This window comes from Manis pentadactyla, chromosome 4, assembly GCF_030020395.1.
Source record: "Manis pentadactyla isolate mManPen7 chromosome 4, mManPen7.hap1, whole genome shotgun sequence".
Taxonomy (NCBI): domain Eukaryota; kingdom Metazoa; phylum Chordata; class Mammalia; order Pholidota; family Manidae; genus Manis; species Manis pentadactyla.
The window spans coordinates 101,503,919-101,525,771 of record NC_080022.1 but is presented as its reverse complement, the minus strand read 5'-3'; the positions used below and the strand labels follow the sequence as shown (position 1 = coordinate 101,525,771).

Sequence of the window (21,853 nt, the reverse complement as noted above, 5' to 3'; positions counted from 1 at the left end):
ACCGCTTTTGAGCAGCTGCCCGTGCCAGGCCACGCCCACAGCAACAGCGGAGATAAACTCCATAGCAGCCCGGCAGGAAGCAGAAGCCCTGTCTGTGCGCAGCTGCCCAGCACAAGCCACTAGAGGTCGCTGTTCTCCCAGGAGAGGAGGGCCACAAACCAACAAGAAGGGAAGTTCTTCCAGCCGTCACTCATCCCAGCTCTGCAAACTATTCCTATCACCATGAAAAGGCAAAGCTACAGGCCGACAAAGATCACAGAGACAACACCAGAGAAGGAGACAGACCTAACCAGTCTTCCTGAAAAAGAATTCAAAATAAGAATCATAAACATGCTGACAGAGATGCAGAGAAATACGCAAGAGAAATGGGATGAAGTCCGGAGGAAGAGCACAGTTGCCAGAATGGAGATTGCAGAAATGAAACAAACTCTGGAATGGTTTATAAGCAGAATGGATAGGATGCAAGAGGCCATTGATGGAATTGAAACCAGAGAACAGGAATGCATTGAAGCTGACATAGAGAGAGATAAAAGGATCTCCAGGAATGAAACAATGTTAAGAGAACTGTGTGACCAATCTAAAAGGAACAATGTCCATATTATAGGGGTTCCAGAAGAAGAAGAGAGAGGAAAAGAGATGGAAAGTATCTTAGAAGAAATAATTGCTGAAAACTTCCCCACACTGGGGGAGGAAAAAATCGAACAGACCACGGAAATACACAGAACCCCCAACAGAAAGGATCCAAGGAGGACAACACCAAGACACATAATAATTAAAATGGCAAAGATCAAGGGCAAGGAAAGAGTTTTAAAGGCAGCTAGAGAGAAAAAGGTCACCTATAAAGGAAAACCCATCAGGCTAACATCAGACTTCTTGACAGAAACCCTACAGGCCAGAAGAGAATGGCATGATATATTTAATGCAATGAAACAGAAGGGCCTTGAACCAAGGATACTGTATCTAGCACGACTACCATTCAAATATGACGGTGGGATTAAACAATTCCCAGACAAACAAAAGCTGAGGGAATTTGCTCCCCACAAACCACCTCTATAGGACATCTTACAGGGACAGCTCTAGATGGGAGCACTCCTAGAAAGAGCACAGCACAAAACACCCAACATAAGAAGAATTGAGGAGGAAGAATAAGAAGGGAGAGAAGAAAAGAATTTCCAGACAGTGTATATAACAGCTCAATAAGCAAGCTAAGTTAGGCAGTAAGATACTAAAGACGCTAACCTTAAACCTTTGGTAACCACGAATGTAAAGGCTGCAATGGCAATAAGTACATATCTTTCAATAGTCACCCTAAATGTTAATGGACTGAATGTACCAATCAAAAGACACAGAGTAATAGAATGGATAAAAAAGAAAGACCCATCTATATGCTGCTTACAAGAAACTCACCTCAAACCCAAAGACATGTACAGACTAAAAGTCAAGGGATGGAAAAACATATTTCAGGCAAACAACAGCGAAAAGAAAGCAGGGGTTGCAGTACTAATATCAGACAAAATAGACTTCAAAACAAAGAAAAAATAACAAGAAATAAAGAAGGACACTACATAATGATAAAGGGCTCAGTCCAACAAGAGGATATAACCATTCTAAATATATATGCACCCAACATAGGAGCCCCAGCATATGTGAAACAAACACTAACAGAACTAAAGAGGGAAATAGACTGCAATGCATTCATTCTAGGAGACTTCAACATACCACTCACCCCAAAGGATAGATCCACCGGGCAAAAAATAAGTAAGGACACGGAAGCACTGAACAACACAGTAGAGCAGATGGACCTAATAGACATCTATAGAACTCTACATCCAAAAGCAACAGGATATACATTCTTCTCAAGTGCACATGGAACATTCTCCAGAATAGACCACATACTAGGCCACAAAAAGAGCCTCAGTAAATTCCAAAAGATTGAAATCCTACCAACCAACTTTTCAGACCACAAAGGCATAAAACTAGAAATAAACTGTACAAAGAAAGCAAAAAGGCTCACAAACACATGGAGGTTTAACAACACGCTCCTAAATAATCAATGGATCAATGACCAAATCAAAATGGAGATCCAGCAATATATGGAAACAAATGACAACAACAACACTAAGCCCCAACTTCTGTGGGACACAGCAAAAGCAGTCTTAAGAGGAAAGAATATAGCAATCCAAGCATATTTAAAAAAGGAAGAGCAATCCCAAATGAATGGTCTAATGTCACAATTATCGAAATTGGAAAAAGAAGAACAGATGAGGCCTAAGGTCAGCAGAAGGAGGGACATAATAAAGATCAGAGAAGAAATAAATAAAATTGAGAAGAATAAAACAATAGCAAAAATCAATGAAACCAAGAGCTGGTTCTTCGAGAAAATAAACAAAATAGATAAGCCTCTAGCCAGACTTATTAAGAGGAAAAGAGAGTCAACACAAATCAACAGTATCAGAAACGAGAAAGGAAAAATCACGATGGACCCCACAGAAATACAAAGAATTATTAGAGAATACTATGAAAACCTATATGCTAACAAGCTGGGAAACCTAGGAGAAATGGACAACTTCCTAGAAAAATACAACGTTCCAAGACTGACCCAGAAAGAAACAGAAAATCTAAACAGACCAATTACCAGCAACGAAATTGAAGCGGTAATCAAAAAACTACCCAAGAACAAAACCCCCGGACCAGATGGATTTACCTCGGAATTTTATCAGACATACAGGGAAGACATAATACCCATTCTCCTTAAAGTTTTCCAAAAAATAGAGTAGGAGGGGATACTCCCAAACTCATTCTATGAAGCTAACATCACCCTAATACCAAAACCAGGCAAAGACGCCACCAAAAAAGAAAACCACAGACCAATATTCCTGATGAACGTAGATGCAAAAATACTCAACAAAATATTAGCAAACCGAATTCAAAAATACATCAAAAGGATCATACACCATGACCAAGTGGGATTCATCCCAGGGATGCAAGGATGGTACAACATTCGAAAATCCATCAACATCATCCACCACATCAACAAAAAGAAAGACAAAAACCACATGATCATCTCCATAGATGCTGAAAAAGCATCTGACAAAGTTCAACATCCATTCATGATAAAAACTCTCAGCAAAATGGGAATAGAGGGCAAGTACCTCAACATAATAAAGGCCATCTATGATAAACCCACAGCCAACATTATATTGAAGAGCGAGAAGCTGAAAGCATTTCCTCTGAGATCGGGAACTAGACAGGATGCCCACTCTCCCCACTGTTATTTAACATAGTACTGGAGGTCCTGGCCACGGCAATCAGACAAAACAAAGAAATACAAGGAATCCAGATTGGTAAAGAAGAAGTTATACTGTCACTATTTGCAGATGACATGATACTGTACATAAAAAACCCTAAAGACTCCACCCCAAAACTACTAGAACTGATATCGGAATACAGCAAAGTTGCAGGATACAAAATCAACACACAGAAATCTGTGGCTTTCCTATACACTAACAATGAACCAACAGAAAGAGAAATCAGGAAAACAACCCCATTCACAATTGCATCAAAAAAAATAAAATACCTAGGAATAAACCTAACCAAGGAAGTGAAAGACTTATACTCTGAAAACTACAAGTCACTCTTAAGAGAAATTAAAGGGGACACTAATAGATGGAAACTCATCCCATGCTCGTGGCTAGGAAGAATTAGTATCGTCAAATTGGCCATCGTGCCCAAAGCAATATACAGATTTGATGCAATCCCTATGAAACTACCAGCAACATTCTTCAATGAACTGGAACAAATAATTCAAAAATTCATATGGAAACACCAAAGACCCCGAATAGCCAAAGCAATCCTGAGAAAGAAGAATAAAGTAGGGGGGATCTCACTCCCCAACTTCAATTTCTACTATAAAGCCATAGTAATCAAGACAATTTGGTACTGGCACAAGAACAGAGCCACAGACCAATGGAACAGACTAGAGAATCCAGACATTAACCCAGACATATGTGGTCAATTAATATTTGATAAAGGAGCCATGGACATACAATGGCGAAATGACAAGTCTCTTCAACAGACGGTGCTGGCAAAACTGGACAGCTACATGTAAGAGAATGAAACTGGATCACTGTCTAACCCCATATACAAAAGTAAACTCCGAAAGGATCAAAGACCTGAATGTAAGTCATGAAACCATTAAACTCTTGGAAGAAAACATAGGCAAAAACCTCTTAGACATAAACATGAGTGACCTCTTCTTGAACATATCTCCCCGGGCAAGGAAAACAACAGCAAAAATGAACAAACAAGTGGGACTATATTAAGCTGAAAAGATTCTGTACAGCAACAGACACCATCAATAGAACAAAAAGGAACCCTACAGTATGGGAGAATATATTTGAAAATGACACATCCAATAAAGGCTTGACATCAAGAATATATAAAGAGCTCACACACCTCAACAAACAAAAAACAAATAACCCAATTAAAAAATGGGCAGAGGAACTGAAAAGACAGTTCTCCAAAAAAGAAATACAGATAGCCAACAGACACATGAAAAGATGCTCCACATCGCTAATTATCAGAGAAATGCAAATTAAAACTACAATGAGGTATCACCTCACACCAGTAAGGATGGCTGCCATCCAAAAAACAAACAACAACAAATGTTGGCGAGGCTATGGAGAAAGGGGAACCCTCCTACACTGCTGGTGGGAATGTAAGTTAGTTTAACCATTGTGGAAAGCAGTATGGAGGTACATCAAAATGCTCAAAACAGACTTACCATTTGACCCAGGAGTTGCACTCCTAGGAATTTACCCTAAGAATGCAGCAATCAAGTATGAGAAAGACTAATGCACACCTATGTTTATTGCAGCACTATTTACAATAGCCAAGAATTGGAAGCAACCTAAATGTCCATCAACAGATGAATGGATAGAGAAGAGGTGGTACATATACACAATGGAATACTACTCAGCCATAAGAAAAGGGCAAATCCTACCATTTGCAGCAACATGGATGGAGCTGGAGGGTATTATGCTCAGTGAAACAAGCCAAGCGGAGAAAGAGAAATACCAAATGATTTCACTCATCTGTGGAATATAAGAACAAAGGAAAAACTGAAGGAACAAAACAGCAGCAGAACCATAGAACTCAAGAATGGACTAACAGGTACCAAAGGGAAAGGGACTGGGGAGGATTGGTGGGTAGGGAGGGATAAGGGGGGGGAAAGAAGAAGGGGGATATTAAGATTAGCATGCATTGGGGGGTGGGAGAAAGGGGAGGGCTGTCCAGCACAGAGAAGGCAAGTAGTGATTCTACAACATGCGGATGGTGACTGTAAAGGGGTTTATAGGGGGGACCTGGTATAGGGGAGAGCCTAGTAAACATAATATTCATCATGTATGTTGAGATTAATGATACCAAAAAAAAAAAAAAGGCAGTTCCTGTGTGGTGACCTCCAATGAGTTCTACACAAGGGTATAAAGGGCATATAAAAGTATAGGCAAAGGGTCTGTTTGTGTTTATACAGAGGATCAAAGCCTAATTGGGCTACTCCAAAAATGAACTAAGATACGATATGAAAAAGAACTTCCAACATCAGCACTCTCGGGAAGACTCATGCCAGAAGTTGATCATCAAAAAACCCCAACAAAGATCCACGCACTGCTACAGCTGTAGATGCACTCATCCCACCAGTTCCTGGACTTGCCATGGGAATGAGGAAGGAGATATCTAAGCTGGCCTGTGCATACAGTAAAACAACAAATTTGACTGGATCTATACTGTTGGTACTCAACCAAGAATTTGGAGAAGTGCAAATTGTAGCGCTCCAAAGTCTTACAACTACAGACTATTTATTGTTAAAAGAACATATGGCATGTGAACAATCCCCAGGAATGGGTTGTTTTAATTTGTCTGATTTCTCTCAGACTGTTCAAGTTCAGTTGGACAATATCCACCATATCATAGATAAGTTTTCACAAATGCCTAAGGTGCCTTAATGGTTTTCTTGGTTTCACTGGAGATGGCTGGTAATTACAGATATGCTTTGGTTATGTAACTATACTCCTATTATGTTAATGTGTGTGCGCAATTTAATTAGTAGTTTAAAACCTATACATGCTGAAGTTACTCTACAAGAAGATACGTCAAAGAAATAATCAATCTTCCCATGTTTTCTTCCGCCTGCTACTTCTATAGCTTTTCTTCTTCCTTCCTAATTACAACCCTTAAATAGAATTCGTGCCTCATATCAAATTTACCGAGTATCATAATTCTTCCAAGTGGTAAAGATACCTCAAGACAAATGCTGGGCATAGAAGCCACAGGGCATAAGTACGCAAAGAAATAAAAAGCTAACCATTTCAAACAATAAGGCTTCTCTCTCACTTACCAACTCTACATTTTCCTGTATGGTCCCGGAAGATGACTGGTTAGCCAGAGATGGGTAAGATTCCTCAAGGGAGGAACAACCTAAGACAGGCACAGTCGCAGCGGGGTCATCAGGTGAGAAATTGGGGATCAACAGAGGTGAGGCTTAGAACCTCACCCCCCCGTTCTGAGAGAAATCTTCTGCATACGTGGATGTTTTATTGCCCTTGTCTAGCTTGGATTAACACATAGTCTATAGGCACACACCTGATCATCTACATTTGCTCTCTTACAACACTAAACTATGTTTTCTACCTTGATCTTGTATCTACCTACCACTTCAGCATTTTATTAAAAATAATAATAGAGAAATGTGGTATCCACATATAAATCAAGTATAAAAATCAAATGAGTATTCATATTTGAACTGTTTATAGTTCACAATGCATGAGCAAAACCGAAGGTTTCTGTGATGGCTGCCCTTGTAGTGTTCACCGTGTAACTTATTCACTGTGTAAGAATTTGTTCTCCACGTAAGAACTTGTTCGTTATGCTTCAGAAGACTGGAGACTGACGAAAATTAGGCTTGGGGTGGATTAATGATTGTGCATTGAGCATTGACTCCCCTATACAGAATTTTATTGTTGTTAACAACCATTTGATCAATAAATACGAGAGATGCCCTCACAACAACAACAACAAAAAAGTACACACTTCCAATTGTAAAATAAATAAGTAACCAGGATGTAATGTATAACATAAGGAATATAGTCAAAATATTGTAACAACTTGGTATGGTGATAGCTGGTACCTAGAATTATCATGTATATAAATGTTGAATCACTGTGTTGTACACCTGAAACTAACGTAATGTAATTCTGTGTGTCAACTACCCTTCAATTAAAAATAATTATCTACAAAAAAAAAAAAGAAAGAAATTTTTACTTATATAGAATATCTGAACTAGGTGAGATAAGGAAACAAAAGTTTTCTTTCACAATATAGTACATCTGGAAACCAACTGGAAGGTGGTTAATATTTTAGTATTTAGCTATAATTAGTATCTACAGAAAGTAAATTCCAGATGGCATCTCTATGTGGACTTAAACTGATTTGTATCTTAGTGAAACAAAATCAGAAGGATGTCTTCAGGGGCAAGAAATAAAATTATTTTTAGAAGTCTAAGATTAAGAAGAAAAAAGAAGTGATGTCAACAAACATACTGACTTTTGTGTATATTTCCATACATGGATATGGAAAAAGTTTCATGAAAATAACGTTTAAGTGGTAGCTTTCTAACCAAATGTAAATAGATACAATTAAATGTTCCTTTGCAGTGAGGTTACTTTACTTACTTATAATACAGATTATGAAGAAGAAAAATACAAAAGGCTAAGAGTGATTCAGAAGTATAAGATTAAGGAATTAGGATACAGCCATTATAAATTTTATAGTCAAGGAAAAAGTGCATAAGAAAGGCTCCATTAATCTCCAACTCCATCCCATACAATAAAAACCATTCCCTACAATCTTCCAAGTATTACAGAATGCCTAATGATGAGCATGTTTTATGATTCCAGTTCACAGACAAAAATGCAATAAGGAAATGAAGTACTGTAAAGCCTTTTTAAAAAACCTTCAATAAAAATATAAAATTGCAACATCTGCATCTTTTCCTTTAAAAAATGGAGAAAAAATTTGCTAGCTATCTTTTTAATAAAATAGCATTCCAAAAACTTATGTTACGTCCAGGTCATTTCATTATAAATGGTCCTTCAGGAATTATAAACGTGATGCTGCAAGTCACTTCATTTTTATGGGCCTCAGTTTTTTCATATATAAAAGAGGAGGGTTAGTTTGGGTAATTTCTAGGAGTTCAAGTTTTGTAATTTGCTTTAACTCACATTTCCGTAACAGGAAGTATATATTCTTAGAGGGTAATAGCAAGTCTGGGATAATCAGAAGTCTCTATTCTATTAGATCAGATTAAATAGAGGAAAGAAAATAGATTTGTTTTAGATCATTTCAGCAAACAAAAGAAAAGCCCTTCTAAATGCAAAGTTCTGTCATGTCCGCTAATCAGCTAACATTTGTAACATGGATGCAGCATGTGTCCCTTCTTAACTGTTGACAGCTGCTCTCTATTCATCAATTATTTTAATTTACCTTCTGGAACTATGAATGATTTTGGCCTAAAGAACAGGCCAAATTATGTTTAAAGCAGGTGCAGCTTTATAAAGTCACAAAAAGAAAAGAATTCAACTAACATAAACCATAGGTTGTGTATATGCATAAAATATCTCTGGAAAAAGACAAAAGAAATTCATAAAACTGGCTGTCTCCATGAAAGAAAACTGAGTAAAGAATAGGAATAGAAAGAAGACTTTTCATTATATTCTCTTCTGTACCTTTTGAATTTTGTACCATGTACAAATATTAACTAATCAAAAAATTTCAAAACAATATGAAACATAAGTAATGTATTTCCAATTGCAACTGAAAGAAATTAGTAACACAATGAATATATTTATTATGTATATAATGCAGTAATAACATTTCAGACTGATTTGTATTTCTTTATAACTCAAGACTCTTCTCATATCTGTTTCAAATATTATTTCAATCTCTCTTTATAAGATTAAAGTATTTTTATTTCCATATTCAAACTCATATTTTTAAAAAGTTAATTACTGAAGTACTAAAAATTTATGAAATAAGCAAAAACTGTTCTTGAATCAGAGTGCATAATTAAGCCACATAACCCAGAAATGGTAAAAAAAAAAAATTACCAAGTTTACCACTAAAAATATAAAATATAATTCTTTCATTTAATAGAAGTTGCCATAAAGTTAAAAGACAAAGGACAAACTAAGACTAAATATAAAACGTATAAACAGTTAAATGATTACCATTTAGAATACATAAATAGCAAGATTAAATCAATACCCTCCCAAAAATTTCAGCTGAACAATGAGCAAAAAATACAGGCAATTCATGGAACTACAAAGTACCAATAAATTTATGAAAAGATGTTTAACCTCACTAGTGATACTAAAATAAGATATCACTTATAGCCTACACTATAGCCTAGGTTTTGCAAAAAACACCTAGTAATATGTAGTGCTGGCAAGAGCATGGGTAAATGCCCTTTCATACACTGTATTAAGAACATAAATTGGGCCAAACTTTGAAAGAGAATTTGATAGCATGAAATTTTGGGTTATGAAAATTTACATGTATATACTCTTTCACTCACCCATTCCAATTCTACTTCTGAAACCTATAAAAAAATACTTGCAAATAAACACAAAGACATATACACAAAGATGTTCCTTGAAGAATTACTTGTAATAGAGAAACACTAGAAATAAACCGAGCTCTCATCAAGAGCAGAATTGTTAAACTATGGTAAATTCATACAATAGAATACTAATCAGTGATGTACATCTATGCACCCTAACGATGGAAAGGCACATCACAGAACAACATAGCTATTGAGAAATATTTGCTGAATGGATGAAATGTAAATAGGTCTATTCATTTTGTTAAAAAGAGAGGGCATGATATCTCTGTGTCTAAATAAACAAGAAAGAAAAGTCTGGTGGGATATATATATCAAATTGTTCATAGTGGGTATCTCTTAAGGGAGGAATGGGATTAGATGGAGAGCACAGAACTAGGAAGGGGAAGGGGTTGACCAGAGACTATTTACTCTCTATCTGTATTGTCTGAATGGTTTTTGACCAATATATATTAATGCATTACTTATATGTTTATACATACATTTCTTTGAGTACAATTTTTAATTTTAAAGAGAAAAAAACTATGAATATGAAAGAAATTTTTAAGATTAGCTCTCAAAGTTTCTCTTCTATATATCAACATACCAACTAGAGTGGAATCCTAAAGATAGTTTTTGCATTGCAAACATAGTAATTAATCCTGTTGGGTACATTCTAGGATCTTTATTTTTGTTGTTTAATTGACCCTTATGACATAGGTAATTTCATCCCATTTTACAGATGAAAACCCTTGGCTTTGCAAGGTTAAGAAATTATCCCAGTATTTACATTAAGAATAAACATATGTCTCCCTGGCAGTTGAACAGTCTTTTAGAATGTGTCAGGACATAAATCCTGATATCTGCATCCATGTCAACACCAACTAGGAAATCTTTAAAAAGTACCTGAGGGAACCTGTTTACAGGGTAATAAACAAATAGGGTAAAGGAGAGGCAAATATATATATATTATTTTATATGTATATGTGTGTGTATATATATGTGTTTTTTTTAGGTTGCCCTTTAGGTCAATTTTTCATTAGTTCCCTAAAATAAACATTTGAACAAGGAGGACTCTTCAATTCTTTATTAGTTCTTTAAACTTCTGGGCAGCCTTATCTTGGTAGCCAGGCAAGAAATTTTCTCCACCTCCCCAGTTTACATCCTAAGCTTTGTAGCAATGAAAATTAGAATGTATGATTGTGAAGGAGAGACAGATACAGAAACAGGACACACAAAGGGAGAGACAAAGAGAAAAAGAAAGAAGAAAAAAAGGAGGAAGGGAGGAAAGATAAAAGGAAGGAAATATAGTAGCCAAAGATTACAACCCTAGAGCAAGGTTGGAACCATAAGTCTGTCAGATTCAAAAGCTCCTTCTACAACACCACACTGATCCCCAAGAATAAAAGGGCATAGATACCTTACAAAAACAAGGAAAAATGTGAAGGGGACAGAGTCACCTAATAAGCCAAAATGAAAGGCTTCATAGTACTGAAATGATTTTTTTTAATTATTTAAACAGAGGTCCCTAGTTCTATGATCTTTCACATTATTTTTCCATTAAACAATGTTAACAGGGTAGGTAAATAATCTAGAAGTCTGTATTATAACAATCTAATGAGACTTTTAAACATGCACTTTAAGCTTGAGACACAAAAAGTATTAGCCCAACTGTACAAGAAACTAAAACCAAATTAAAGATTGTTTAAAAGAAGTTCTATTGAGGTACATATAATACACAGATCTTCATGTACAGCTTGATGCATTTTGACATGTGTAAATATCACCTAGAGCAGGGTATCAAAATCCTTTTTATTTTATAAGATCTCTACAGGAGGTCTAATATAATATACTTTCTAACCTTGACTTCATAAACTCCACTTAATTTTTAAATTATGTTACCTAAATGAATACTGCCATCAAAAAATAAGCAGTATTGAGACTGACAGAAGAGAAGGGAGAAAAAGAGAAAGAGACAAAGAGGGAGAGTGAGAAAGAAAGAAACAGAGTTTAACTTGCAAGTTTAAGATGAACTCAGTTTTTAAAGTACCTGTGAAAAACCACACCAAATATGGGTAAATCTAGATGTTAACAGTGTGTTGCTACAATGCTTCACTATTAAACATAATTCAGTTTTTGGAGCACAACCAGAAGCAAAATTAGGGTGCTGGTTTCAGGCATAAAAAGTTTAGATCTAAAAACAAAATATGGAGAGAAAAAAACTTTTTTTAAATTTTTTAAAATTCTTAAATAATATGCTTTTTTACCTCACTTGTGGCTTAGAGCATGGTTAAGTAGATCTATTTAAGACCTATCACACCTCTGCCGTGTTCTTTGATCTCAGACTGAACACTTTTCCAGTCAGAAAGCTCACAAATTGTGTCACGGATCTCAAGAAAAACCTGAGTGTAAGTATGGATAGACCAAAACAAGTCCGTTCTTTAAAATATTTCAAAACGGGAATCCTACTTACTAGTGAACAACAGTGCCACCACTTGACTAAATAATTATTACTAAACATTAGTCATAGCTGAGAACTCAAGGTTTCCTGACTTCTAGCCAAAATCTTCAGGTGTTAACCATGTAATGAGTAAAAGGAGTTTAAAGCAGTCTATTCCTTAAATCACCACAGTAGCTCATGGTGAAAATTCAAACGTTTATTAAGCAGAGTTACAATCCATAAATATATGTAAATGAGAAATACAGAGAGTTCTTTAATATTTTTAATAAAAATTTTAAACTCTAATCACAAATTAACATTATATCAACTTGGGTCAAAATACAATATTCATACAAATGTATACAGTGTTCCTTATTTTCTTATCTGTGTTTTTACCTTATTTATTTGTGGTAAAATGGAATATTTATCTAAGAACACAATCTCACCTATTGTTATATGAGAACTCCAGTACAGGTTTCTGTTACACTTAAAACCAAGGTACAAAAGTGTGCTTTGTAAAATAGGCTAAAGAGCTTCAATTCTTTTTATTTCCACACTTATTGCTTTCAAACAGAAAAAGCAGAACTTAAGCTATTTGTGTATGCTTCAAAAATTGAACTACATAAAAAATGTTTTTTTAAGTCAGTATGTCAAAATTCAGAAACATGTATTGAACTAAGGGTCATAAAAACTTGAAAGTGTACTGAAAAGGCCAAAATTATACAAGAATAACTATTAAAAGAAGTACAATAAACTATGTAACTGCCTATTAAAGTTTTCCATCTTAGCTTCTGGACTTCCTTAGTATTTACATATTTATCACAGAACTGATTGGAAGGTACATTAGTCCATTCTATTTAGTACAGAATATCCAAATACTTACCTCTGACAGATGATCTGCCAACCTCTACATAAATGCCTCCAATGACAGAAAATTTCTATACCCCACAAGGCACCTGTGGAAGGCAGTCTCTAAGACAGTCCCCAAGGAGTCTACTAGTGTATATACAATTGACTATTGAACGTTGGTTTGAACTATGTGGGTCTGCTGGTTTGTGGATTTTTTTCAATTAATATACTAGAAAATTTTTTGGAAATGGGCAACAATTTCCAAGTTTTTCTTTTCTCTAGCTTACTTTAATTTAAAAATACAGTATATATTACATATAACATGCAAAATAGGTGCTCGATTATTTATGTTACAGGTAAGGTTTCTGGGCAATAGTAGGCTTAGTAGTTAAGTTTTGGGGAAATCAAAAGTTGTATTTGGAGTTTTGACTGCATGGGGTCAGCAGTCCTAACTTCCGCATTGTTCACAGGGCCAACTATACAATCTTTTGTATTCACTGGTCCTTGAGTATGGACTGGATTTAGTGACTCACTTCTATCCAAGAGATATGTTGGGATGTCACTTCTAAGACTTATATAGAGGCTGCAGTATCCGTCCAGAAAGCAGGCATGTGCCTTTTGTCTCAGACTGTTCACTTTGGGGTAGGCCAGCTGCCATGTCACAAGGCAACCTTGTGGAAAAATTCAAGTAAGAAAGGACTGAGGGAAGCTTCCACTTCCAACCTAACAGCCAGTGAAGAATGGAAGCCCTCAGTCCAATAGGCCACAGAAACAGGGGCCCAAGTCATTGGACTTGGAAGATAATCCCTGAGTCGAACTTTCAAGTGAGACCACAGCTCCTGTGGCAGCTTGACTACAACATTAAGAGAGACCTTAAATCAGAGGCACCCAGGAATCAGGACCAGATTCTGACCCTCAGAAACAGTGAGATAAATAATTGTTGTTTTAAGCCACTAAGTTTTGGGGTAATCTGTTATATAACAGTAGATAATACAGGACTCCTTTAATTTGTTCATAAGTGTAAAAAGTTTTTTCTAATATTGAATTGAAATATATTTTCCTGTAACTTTCATCTAGTTATATCTTCAGAGTCCGCATAATACACATCTGTTACATTAAAAACTTTCACACATTTGAATCTGATAATCATGTCTATTCTCGTACTTCTTTCAACCATTCATCACATAGCTTCCAAATTCCCTACCTTTCTGGGTACTGTCTACCGACATAGGTTACTCTCCCTCTTAAAGCACCCAAAATAGAATACAATACCCCAGGTGGGTCTGGTCAGAAACTATATACAGTGAAACTAACACTTCCCATGTGTGGGCACTATACAATGAACACATCCAGACTCCTAAAGTTGCTTTACATCATCATCTGTTCATAAGATACTGTTTTTGCACTTCCCAAAATTTCATTTCTAAATGAAAATTAAGAAATAAAAAACATTTCTTAAAGTTGGAAAGAAAACCAACCCAACTCTACAAGGTTTCAAAATGTAAAAAAAAAAGTTAAACCAAAAATGCACATTAAAACTCTAATTTTAGCACAGTTCTATAAAGTTTTCTCAAAGATTTTATATAAAGTTCTAATTTATTTTTCAATACATTAACAAAAGTCACAAAATATGGCACTTAGCTATAGAAATTCATTCATTTCATAGGTCATATCTGAATTAAATATACCAAGCATAAATAGCATAAAATTTTAATATTCTTTTTCATGTAGTACTGTTTGTAAAATAGGATGTTCACCTGTAAAATGAGATAAAGTTCCAGGTAGTAGGGCAAGCATGCATTTGGCCCTAAATAAATATAAATTTCTCCTCTTCGCAGTTCATACCCTTAGTAAGGACAATGTATCAAAGGAATGCTAATAACATGCTGTGATAGAGCTACTGTCTGTGGATAAAGTATAAAAATTTATTTGGAAAAAGTTTACCTTGTTTTTAAAAATATTTTAGGTGTAATTTTGACACATTAGGAAGCTTGATTAGTTCAATTATGTTAAAGATGCCACATGAGGAGACTTCTACATGTTTGAAGTCAGTATTCATTTAAAAATGTTTGAGTGTCTACTCTGTGCTAGCACCCATGCTACATCCCGGGGATATAATGATTGATTTATCACAGTGAACAAGAAGATAAACATGAAAGAAAAGCTTATAAGGAAGTATGTGGTATTTTGTAGGGATAGCTTTGCACTGGAACAGAAACTCAAAAAGGAAGAAAAATCAGTTGAAATATGTAAGCTCTGGCTATTCAATATAATGGTCTCAGAATTAAATGGCAAAAAAAAAGGGTTATCTTTAGACATGGGCTAGCATTGGATTTGGAGTCTAAAGTCCTGGATTAAAGTTTTCTTCACAAAAATAATATACATAAAAGAACTCTCTTGTCCCCTCCTGGCGTGAGCCGGGAGCTCTGTCCTTTCACCGTATCTCTAAATAAAAGCCTGTACCTTGCTCTCCTACCTTGAAAAAAATAATAATAATAATATACATAAAATACAAAGAGTTACCATAAAAGAATTACAAATAAAATACCATGGAAGTTCAGAGGAGTAATGAGGTTTCCTGCTAAGAATGGATTTGAAGGATTGTTAATATCCTAATATGCAGAGATGCATATTTATTGTGCATATTCTATGTCAGGATCTGTGTAAGATACTCCCATAAATTATCTATGTAATTCTTACAACTCTATAATTTCATTTTACAGATAATTACATTAATACTCAATGACATCAGATACTTACCTAAGGTCACACAGCAAAAAGTGCAGAAGCAAGAGTGAAATGAAGGTGATATCTCACCAAAATCCTGTGACCTTTTCCACCATAACATTCTGACATTTATAGGAGGAAAAACAAGAGGGGGTGATAAGGATTCGAATAATCTTGAGCTTAATATCAGTCAAAGTTTTAGAAAGTGGAATTCAACTGATGTCCTGTGCTACGTAGTGACTTGCCATTCATTAGCTAAGTCTAAGGCACTGCTTCTTAAACTTTTCACAAACAGGCAGAAGAAACTGAACGCATCCCCAGAGAATGCTTAAGTATGAAATTCCTTTGAAGTCTTTGAATTTTACCTTTTAAATTAATGCGAATAATAAATTCTCCATATCATCTTTTTGTGTTTTAATATGAAAGTATTTTTTTCTCCAAGTCTTCAAGTACAATTGATGACAGGTTAATAACTGTGTGCCAAGCTATGTGACCACAGATTTATCTCTTCGCACAATGCAGCTTATCTCTAACAATGCAAATACTCCTATTTGAAAAGCACAGGTAAGAAGGCATAAAGTAAGCTATTTCTAGACCATTCAAGAACCAAGTATCCACACTGAGGATTATTTAATATCAGATGAAACTAAAGTCAGAGTCACTGGTCTTAGCCTTATTTTCTAAATATGAGAACATCCTACTGAAAGCAATCCTGACCCACATATAGAGAGGAAACACCCTTTTCTGAGTGTCATCACAGTAATAAAGAACTTCTGCCAAGGAGTAAGGATAAGCCTTAACAGTTCCTATGAAACTTGTAAGGCCACTGTAAGAAATAAGGTCCTGGACCTAGAAATGCTAAATAGACCATGCAGAAAATTTTAATTATCCTTGTCAATACTCCACTCTACTAAAAGGTAATCAACAGATGCTTTAAGTTATTTTCCAAAGAGCTTTCAAATACATTATTTTGTTCAACTTTAGAGTCCATTCCAGACTAAAACAACAGAAGGACTGGGGGGCGGAAGATGGCGGCGTGAGTAGAGCAGCGGAAATCTCCTCCCAAAACAACATATATCTATGAAAATATAACAAAGACAACCCTTCCTAGAATAAAGACCAGAGGACACAGGACAATATCCAGACCACATCCACACCTGAGAGAACCCAGCGCCTCGCGAAGGGGGTAAGATACAAGCCCCGGCCCCGCGGGAGCCGAGCGCCCCTCCCCCCAGCTCCCGGCGGGAGAGGAGCAGGCAGAGCGGGAGGGAGACGGAGCCCAGGGCTGCCGAACACCCAGCCCCAGCCATCCGGGCCAGAGTGCAGGGCCCTCGATACTGGGAAAACAGGGCAGCAAGAACAGTGAGCAGGCACTGGAGGCTGGGCGACAGAGGACATAAGAAAAGCGCGCGACCATTTTTTTTTTTTTTTTTCTTTTTTGCTGCTTTGTTTTGGCGAGCGCTTTTTGGAAGTCTTAAAGGGACAGGGACCGCAATATTAGGGAAACAGGGCAGAAAGACCGGTGAGCAGAGGCCTGAGGCTGGCACCGGAGAATAAAGAAAAACGAACGACCACCTTTTTTTTTTTAATTAAAAATTTTTTTTTTTTTTTAATTAAAAAAATTTTTTTTCTTGTTTTTTTTTGTGGTCGTTGTTTTGTTTTGGCGGGTGCTTTTTGGAAGTCTTAAAGGGGCAGGGCGGGCCACTTAATCCAGAGGTAGGGAATCCGGGATCTCTGGGCACCCTAACCCCTGGGCTGCAGGGAGCAGGGAGGCCCCTTACGGAGATAAATAGCCTCCCAACAGCTCCTGCTCCAACGCGACTCCACCATTTTGGAGTAGCTGCCCGAGCCAGGCCACGCCCACAGCAACAGCGGAGATTAACTCCATAGCAGCCGGGCAGGAAGCAGAAAGCCTGTCTGCGCGCAGCTGCGCAGCACAAGCCACTAGAGGCCGCTGTTCTCCCAGGAGAGGAGGGCCACAAACCAACAAGAAAGGAAGTCCTTCCAGCCGTCACTCGTCCCAGTTCTGCAGACTATTCCTATCACCATGAAAAGGCAAAGCTACAGGCAGACAAAGATCACAGAGACAACACCAGAGAAGGACACAGAACTAACCAGTCTTCCTGAAAAAGAATTCAAAATAAGAATCATAAACATGCTGACAGAGATGCAGAGAAATACGCAAGAAAAATGGGATGAAGTCCGGAAAGAGATCACAGATGCCAGAAAGGAGATCGCAGAAATGAAACAAACTCTGGAAGGGTTTATAAGCAGAATGGATAGAATGCAAGAGGCCATTGATGGAATTGAAATCAGAGAACAGGAACGCATAGAAGCTGACATAGAGAGAGACAAAAGGATCTCCAGGAATGAAACAATATTAAGAGAACTGTGTGACCAATCTAAAAGGAGCAATATCCGTATTATAGGGGTCCCAGAAGAAGAAGAGAGAGGCAAAGAGATGGAAAGTATCTTAGAAGAAATAATTGCTGAAAACTTCCCCACACTGGGGGAGGAAGTAATCAAACAGACCACGGAAATACACAGAACCCCCAACAGAAAGGATCCAAGAAGGGCAACACCAAGACACATAATAATTAAAATGGCAAAGATCAAGGACAAGGAAAGAGTGTTAAAGGCAGCTAGAGAGAAAAAGGTCACCTATAAAGGGAAACCCATCAGGCTAACGTCAGATTTCTCAACAGAAACCCTACAGGCCAGAAGAGAATGGCATGATATATTTAATACAATGAAACAGAAGGGCCTTGAACCAAGGATACTGTATCCAGCACGACTATCATTCAAATATGACGGTGGGATTAAACAATTCCCAGACAAACAAAAGCTGAGGGAATTTGCTTTCCACAAACCACCTCTACAGAACATCTTACAGGGACTGCTCTAGATGGGAGCACTCCTAGAAAGAGCACAGCACAAAACACCCAACATATGAAGAATCGAGGAGGAGGAACAAGAAGGGAGAGAAGAAAAGAATCTCCAGACAGTGTATATAACAGCTCAATAAGCGAGCTAAGTTAGGCAGTAAGATACTAAAGAGGCTAACCTTGAACCTTTGGTAACCACGAATTTAAAGCCTGCAATGGCAATAAGTACATATCTTTCAATAGTCACCCTAAATGTTAATGGGTTGAATGCACCAATCAAAAGACACAGAGTAACAGAATGGATAAAAAAGCAAGACCCATCTATATGCTGCTTACAAGAAACTCACCTCAAAGCCAAAGACATGTACAGACTAAAAGTCAAGGGATGGAAAAACATATTTCAAGCAAACAACAGCGAGAAGAAAGCAGGGGTTGCAGTACTAATATCAGACAAAATAGACTTCAAAACAAAGAAAGTAACAAGAGATAAAGAAGGACACTACATAATGATAAAGGGCTCAGTCAAACAAGAGGATATAACCATTCTAAATATATATGCACCCAACACAGGAGCACCAGCATATGTGAAACAAATACTAACAGAACTAAAGGGGGATATAGACTGCAATGCATTCATTCTAGGAGACTTCAACACACCACTCACCCCAAAGGATAGATCCACTGGGCAGAAAATAAGTAAGGACACGGAAGCACTGAACAACACAGTAGAGCAGATGGACCTAATAGACATCTATAGAACTCTACATCCAAAAGCAGCGGGATATACATTCTTCTCAAGTGCACATGGAACATTCTCCAGAATAGACCACATACTAGGCCACAAAAAGAGCCTCAGAAAATTCCAAAAGATTGAAATCCTACCAACCAACTTTTCAGACCACAAAGGCATAAAACTAGAAATAAACTGTACAAAGAAAGCAAAGAGGCTCACGAACACATGGAGGCTTAACAACACGCTCCTAAATAATCAATGGATCAATGACCAAATCAAAATGGAGATACAGCAATATATGGAAACAAATGACAACAACAACACTAAGCCCCAACTTCTGTGGGACACAGCAAAAGCAGTCTTAAGAGGAAAGAATATAGCAATCCAAGCATATTTAAAAAAGGAAGAGCAATCCCAAATGAATGGTCTAATGTCACAATTATCGAAATTGGAAAAAGAAGAACAGATGAGGCCTAAGGTCAGCAGAAGGAGGGACATAATAAAGATCAGAGAAGAAATAAATAAAATTGAGAAGAATAAAACAATAGCAAAAATCAATGAAACCAAGAGCTGGTTCTTCGAGAAAATAAACAAAATAGATAAGCCTCTAGCCAGACTTATTAAGAAGAAAAGAGAGTCAACACAAATCAACAGTATCAGAAACGAGAAAGGAAAAATCACGACGGACCCCACGGAAATGCAAAGAATTATTGGAGAATACTATGAAAACCTATATGCTAACAAGCTGGGAAACCTAGGAGAAATGGACAACTTCCTAGAAAAATATAACCTTCCAAGATTGACCCAGGAAGAAACAGAAAATCTAAACAGACCAATTACCAGCAACGAAATTGAAGAGGTAATCAAAAAACTACCAAAGAACAAAACCCCCGGGCCAGATGGATTTACCTCGGAATTTTATCAGACATACAGGGAAGACATAATACCCATTCTCCTTAAAGTTTTCCAAAAAATAGAGGAGGAGGGGATACTCCCAAACTCATTCTATGAAGCTAACATCACCCTAATACCAAAACCAGGCAAAGACCCCACCAAAAAAGAAAACTACAGACCAATATCCCTGATGAACGTAGATGCAAAAATACTCAACAAAATATTAGCAAACCGAATTCAAAAATACATCAAAAGGATCATACACCATGACCAAGTGGGATTCATTCCAGGGATGCAAGGATGGTACAACATTCGAAAGTCCATCAACATCATCCACCACATCAACAAAAAGAAAGACAAAAACCACATGATCATCTCCATAGATGCTGAAAAAGCATTTGACAAAGTTCAACATCCATTCATGTTAAAAACTCTCAGCAAAATGGGAATAGAGGGCAAGTACCTCAACATAATAAAGGCCATCTATGATAAACCCACAGCCAACATTATATTGAACAGCGAGAAGCTGAAAGCATTTCCTCTGAGATCGGGAACTAGACAGGGATGCCCACTCTCTCCACTGTTATTTAACATAGTACTGGAGGTCCTAGCCACGGCAATCAGACAAAATAAAGAAATACAAGGAATCCAGATTGGTAAAGAAGAAGTTAAACTGTCACTATTTGCAGATGACATGATACTGTACATAAAAAACCCTAAAGACTCCACCCCAAAACTACTAGAACTGATATCGGAATACAGCAAAGTTGCAGGATACAAAATCAACACACAGAAATCTGTGGCTTTCCTATATACTAACAATGAACCAACAGAGAGAGAAATCAGGAAAACAACTCCATTCACAATTGCATCCAAAAAAATAAAATACCTAGGAATAAACCTAACCAAAGAAGTGAAAGACTTATACTCTGAAAACTACAAGTCACTCTTAAGAGAAATTAAAGGGGACACTAACAGATGGAAACTCATCCCATGCTCGTGGCTAGGAAGAATTAATATCGTTAAAATGGCCATCCTGCCCAAAGCAATATACAGATTTGATGCAATCCCTATGAAACTACCAGCAACATTCTTCAATGAACTGGAACAAATAATTCAAAAATTCATATGGAAACACCAAAGACCCCGAATAGCCAAAGCAATCCTGAGAAAGAAGAATAAAGTAGGGGGGATCTCACTCCCCAACTTCAAGCTCTACTATAAAGCCATAGTAATCAAGACAATTTGGTACTGGCACAAGAGCAGAGCCACAGACCAATGGAACAGACTAGAGAATCCAGACATTAACCCAGACATATATGGTCAATTAATATTTGATAAAGGAGCCATGGACATACAATGGCGAAATGACAGTCTCTTCAACAGGTGGTGCTGGCAAAACTGGACAGCTACATGTAGGAGAATGAAACTGGACCATTGTCTAACCCCATATACAAAAGTAAACTCAAAATGGATCAAAGACCTGAATGTAAGCCATGAAACCATTAAACTCTTGGAAGAAAACATAGGCGAAAACCTCTTAGACATAAACATGAGTGACCTCTTCTTGAACATATCTCCCCGGGCAAGGAAAACAACAGCAAAAATGAGTAAGTGGGACTATATTAAGCTGAAAAGCTTCTGTACAGCAAAAGACACCATCAATAGAA

The 21,853-nt window shown here is 37.0% G+C and overlaps 1 protein-coding gene across 4 annotated transcripts in view; it reads right to left on the bottom strand.

Moving 5' to 3' along the window:
• Positions 1 to 21,853, bottom strand: part of WDR47 (WD repeat domain 47) — a 107,270-nt gene that overhangs the window by 80,453 nt on the left and 4,964 nt on the right. The gene's annotated exons all lie outside the window — the stretch shown is intronic.